Raw genomic sequence first — 6,000 nt, 5'->3', positions numbered from 1 at the left:
ACTTTACAAAGACCATTGGGCTTTAGAAGCAAAATAGATGTGTACTCATGTATTGAAGAGAAGGCAGCATAGTAAAGAAGAGAATAAGGAGAAAGGAGACAGAACCAATTAAAATCCAGGTAAGGAGAGGAATGGGCAATCTCAGACCTCAACAAATGCAGGACCCATATGTAGGAAAGCTTTCAAACCTAGAACAGTGTAACAGAGAACGCATAAAGAGGTCTATTTACTGCAATGGAGAACATTAATGCATGACCTGCCATTAAAAAAAAATAGAGTGAATGCCCCCAAAAGGTGCCACGTTAAATCTGAGCTTAGCACACAGTAAAATAAGTACATAAGTACATAAGCACTGCCATGCTGGGAAAAGACCAAAGGTCCATCAAGCCCAGCACTCTGTCTCCGACAGCGGCCAATCCAGGCCCCAAGAACCTGGCAAAAACCCAAAATTTAATAATGATCAATGGACTTTTCCTTCAGGAATTTGCCAGACCCCCTTTAAACTCAGCAAGGCCAGTTGCCGTCACTACCTTCTCCGGCAATAAGTTCCAGAGTCTAACTACGTGCTGAGTAAAGAAAAACTTTCTCCGATTTGTTTTAAACCTACCACATTCTAATTTCATCTTGTGTCCCCTGGTTCTATTATTGTTAGAAAGTGTAAACAAACGCATCACATCTGTCCGCTCTACCCCACTCATTATTTTGTAGACCTCTATCATATCACCCCTCAGCCTGTTAAGCCCTGATTTCAGTATGCTTTAGTAAAAGAACCCTTAAAAGATGAGTTCTGCTATAAGACGTATGGACAGGTCTCTCACCATAAAGTTGTGTGTGTTAAATATGATTCAGATGGAAATTTATCAGCCTTAAGGTGCAGCATATTCCCTTAGTTATGAAGAACCATTCCCACAAACTGCCCTGGAAACCTCTCTCTCAGCATAGATCTTAGGTTCTCACAAGTGGGTAATGCAGTGCCACGTTGCCTGGGCTGGGCTTTATAACAAGCTTTAAGATCTTTGTGGAGCACGAGACATGCTCCACTGCTCATGTGCAGGTGCTTTCCCACCCACCATGTGGGCATGGTTATCACAGTTGTTTTTCTACCGCAGTGAAGAGGACTGCATCTGTGGTTTCTCTTCACATCCAGTTTGAAAGAGCTTCTTTTTGTACGATTTGTCACTGTGCCTTATCAAGCTTTTCTTCCCACACATTTTTAGTTATTTTTTGCCAATTTTTAAGCTTCCTTTATTTTCCACACCTTATGCCATGTTTAGGTCTACTCTCCGGTCAGGTCTTTCCAGTGAATTTTTCTGTGGTGCCTTGCCTTTTTTTTCAGGCACCGTCATGATGCTGACTTCTGGACAGGGCTCCCGGTACCAGCCAGCGTTAGATCCGACCCAGAGGGGATGTGAGGATTCAATGTCGTCCTCATCGGCACCGAGGAGTCTCAATGCAGAGTTTCAGGTGAAAGCCAAGAAGCATCGGCATCATTCGTCATCGACGCATGGTGCCGGGAGCTCCGGGGCATCGAGGGATTCGGCACCCAAGAAGCATCAGCGCTGGGAGGATCACTTCCCCTCTATCCAGGAGGTGCCGATTTGCCTGTTACCAGGCAGCCAGGACCTGGCTCCTGTCTCAGCCCCATCAGTTCTGCAGTCTGTCTTGGAGCCAGCGCTCCAGCCTTTCCCAGTGTCGGCCCCTGATGAATGTATCCAGGTCTTGCTCCCTGAGCTGCTGGATGGTGCTTGTGCCCATTGCAGCCCCACTTGTCCATCAGCCTGTGGTGCAGCCTTCATCGCCAGCACTGCGTGTGGCCCCAGGGTCAACTGTCAACCAAGCTGGTACCCCTTCAACGGTGATGGAGGAAGTTTTGCGAGAGTCAAGGCGGGAGCCGACTCGACACCCCTCTCAAGGAAGTGGCTCCTCAAAGTCAAGGCTGACTCAGTCTCAGCCCTCCCATGAGGAGTTTCTGACTGACACTGATGAAGAACACTCATGGGAGTCATAGAAGGATCAAAGGTACTTTTTGAAGGATGAGTCCTATGGTATCCCCTCTGAACCCTCCCCTCTGCTTGAAAGGAGAAAGTCTCCTCTGGAGAGCCTTTTGTTTCCCTCTTTTGTGAAAGAAATAGCTGATGCTATTCTATTTCGTTTGGAAGTGAAGGATGAACCCAGCTCTAAGATGCTTGAGGTCCTGGACTACACGCCTCCTCCTAGGGAAGCTGTGACTGTCCCTCTCCACAAGGTACTCAAGGAAGTCCTCAAAAGGAACCGGGAGTTCCCTCTGTCAGTCCCTGTCATGCCCAAGAAGATCGACGCCCAGTATCGAATCACAACACACCTGGTTTTGATAGATCTCTGTTGCCTCACAATTCTATAGTGGTGGAATCCACTCTCAAGAGAGCTAGGAGTTCTAAAGATTATGTCTCAGCACCCCCAGGCACAGAAGCTAAGACCTTGGACTCTTTTGGGAGGAAGATGCTCCAGACCTCAATGCTCGTGTCCCATAGACAATCTTACAAGCTGTTTATGAGCATGTACTTGAGGGACTCAGTGTGCAAGTGGATGGACTTGGCAGACTATCTCCCACCGAAGCAGGCCGAGTCAGGGCGCCAGCTGGCCAAGCAGCAGAAAGTCAAGAAAGTTCCTGGCCAGGAGTGTCTGTGACACCTTTCACATGGCTTCCAGGATCTCTGCTCAAAGTATAGCAATGTGCAGACTTGGAACAGTCGGTTCAGCAGAGGTTGGTGGATGTTCCATGCTGGGGGGGGGATAACCTTTGTGGAGAGAACGTTGAGGTCACTAACCAAATAAAAAAGCACACTGATACCATCTCTTCTTTCTCCTGCCAGGTGCCTTCTGCATCAGCCTCCTCAGATAGGAGGTCTTTTGGCAAGTCGAATAGGGTGCCTACTACTCACAGAGATGTATGCCACTTCCTCTCACCAGCCTGCTCATGCTCAACCCCAGGGCACTCGTTCTCTTCAACAGCATGCACCTAAGGCCCTTGCTGCTCCCCAGTCAAAGCAGGAGACGAACGTTTTACTGGCGCCAGCAGAGCATAGCCACTGTCAAAGTGTCTGTGCCAGATGACTTGCCGGTCAGGATACATGCTAAATTGGCTTTGAAAACATCCAAATTGGCCACCGAGAGCTCATTACTTCAGCTCTCAGCATGAACAGATACTTGCAGAGAGGAACTCTATGCCCTTCTACAGACCCATGTAGTCGAACCTGTTCCACCAGGGGAGGAAGGGCAGGGATTCTATTCCAGGTACTTCTGCATGCAAAAGACGACAGGGGGATGTGTCCCATCCTAGACCTAAGGGCCCTGAACAAATTCCTGGTCAAAGAAAAGTTCAGGATGGTTTCCCTGTGCACCCTTCTTCCCATGATTCAGGAAAATGATTGGCTATGAATTTGAAGGATGCATATACTCACATCCCAATACTTCTGGAAGTATTTTTGATTTCATCTGGGAACTCATCACTAGCATAATCACATGTTGCCTTTTGGCCTCGTGTCAGCTCCTAGGGTCTTTACCAAATGTCTAGCAGTAGTTGCAGCATTGCTATGCAAACTGGGAGTCCATGTGTTCCCTTACCTCGACAATTGGCTGGTGAAGAGCAAGTCAGAGGACAGTGCTCGGGAATCTATGTGGAGGACTATTCAGGTACTGGACCTCCTAGGGTTTGTTATAAACTAACCCAAGTCCTATCTTCACTCTGCACAACAATTGGAATTCATTGGAGCCCTGCTCGATACATAGAAGGGCTCCCAAGACCAAGGGCAAGCCACTCTAGTTGCCTTGGCATCTCAGGTTCGAACCTCTCAGCAAGTCATGACCTCCATAGTTTATGTGACACCCATGGCATGCCTTTACATGAGATCAACCCAATGAACCCTAGCCTTCCAGTGGTACCAGGCTATGGAAGAGCTGGAAGATGTCATCTGAGTGTCTCCAAACCTTGTTCACTCTCTGCTCTGGTGGACTGTTCAATCCAATTTGACCCTAGGACTTCCATGCATCACTACTGGTTTTGGGAACTCATGTAGATGGGCTGCACACTCAGGGAGGATGGTCCTTCCAGGAAACGGGTCTTCAAATCCACCTTCTGCAGCTCCGGGTGATCTGGAACGCTTTAAAGGCTTTCAGATATCAGCTGTCCAATCAAATTATAAGTACATAAGTAATGTCATACTGGGAAAAGACCAAAGGTCCATCGAGCCCAGTATCCTGTCCACGACAGCGGCCAATCCAGGTCAAGGGCACCTGGCAAGCTACCTAAACGTACAAACATTTTATATATGTTATTCCCGAAATTGTGAATTTTTCCCAAGTCCATTTAGTAGCGGTCTATGGACTTGTCCTTTAGGAAACCGTCCAACCCCTTTTTAAATTCTGCCAAGCTAACCGCCTTCACTACGTTCTCCAGCAACGAATTCCAGAGTTTAATTACGCGTTGGGTGAAGAAAAAGTTTCTCTTATTTTAAATTTACTACACTGTAGTTTCATCGCATGCCCCCTAGTCCTAGTATTTTTGGAAAGCGTGAACAGACGCTTCACATCCACCTGTTCCACTCCACTCATTATTTTATATACCTCTATCATGTCTCCCCTCAGCCGTCTCTTCTCCAAGCTGAAAAGCCCTAGCCTCCTTAGTCTTTCTTCATAGGGAAGTCGTCCCATCCCCACTATCATTTTCGTTGCCCTTCGCTGCACCTTTTCCAGTTCTAATATATCTTTCTTGAGATGCGGCAACCAGAATTGAACACAATACTCAAGGTGCGGTCGCACCATGGAGCGATACAATGGCATTATAACATCCTCCACACCTGTTCTCCATACCTTTCCTAATAATACCCAACATTCTATTCACTTTCCTAGCCACAGCAGCACACTGAGCAGAAGGTTTAAGTGTATTATCAATGACGGCACCCAGATCTCTTTCTTGGTCCGTAACTCCTAACGTGGAACTTTGCATGATGTAGCTATAATTCGGGTTTTTTTCCCACATGCATCACCTTGCACTTGTTCACATTAAACGTCATCTGCCATTTGGCCGCCCAGTCTCCCAGTCTCGTAAGGTCCTTCTGTAATTTTTCACAATCCTTTTGTGAGTTAATGACTTTGAATAACTTTGTGTCATCAGCAAATTTAATTACCTTGCTGGTTACTCCCATCTCTAAATCATTTATAAATAAATTAAAAAGCAGCGGTCCTAGCACTGACCCCTGAGGAACCCCACTAACTACCTACCCTTCTCCATTGTGAATACTGCCCATTTAACCCCCACTCTCTGTTTCCTATCCTTCAACCAGTTTTTAATCCACAATAGGACATTTCCTTCTATCCCATGACTCTCCAATTTCCTCTGTAGCCTTTCATGAGGTACCTTATCAAATGCCTTTTGAAAATCCAGATACACAATATCAACTGGCTCACCTTTGTCCACGTTTGTTTACTCCTTCAAAGAATTGAAGTAAATTGGTCAGTCAAGATTTCCCCACACTAAAGCCGTGCTGACTTGGTCTCAGTAATCCATGTCCTCAGATGTGCGCTGTAATTTTGTTTTTAATAATAGCCTCTACCATTTTCCCCAGCACCGACGTCAGACTCACCGGTCTATAATTTCCCGGATCTCCCCTGGAACCTTTTTTAAAAATCGGCGTTACATTGGCCACCCTCCAATCTTCTGGTACCATGCTCGATTTTAAGGATAAATTGCATATCACTAATAGTAGCTCTGCAAGCTCATTTTTCAGTTCTATCAGTACTCTAGGATGTATACCATCCGGTCCAGAGGATTTGCTACTCTTCAGTTTGCTGAACTGCCCCATTACGTCCTCCAGGTTTACTGTTAATTCAGTAAGTTTTTCTGAATCGTCTGCTTGAAATACCAATTCCGACACCGATATCCCACCCAAATCTTCCTCAGTGAATACCGAAGCAAATAATTCATTCAATCTCTCTGCTACGTCTTTGTCATCCTTGATCGCA

Source organism: Microcaecilia unicolor, chromosome 4 (assembly GCF_901765095.1).
Source record: "Microcaecilia unicolor chromosome 4, aMicUni1.1, whole genome shotgun sequence".
Classification (NCBI taxonomy): Eukaryota; Metazoa; Chordata; class Amphibia; order Gymnophiona; family Siphonopidae; genus Microcaecilia; species Microcaecilia unicolor.
This window is presented reverse-complemented; position numbering follows the sequence as displayed.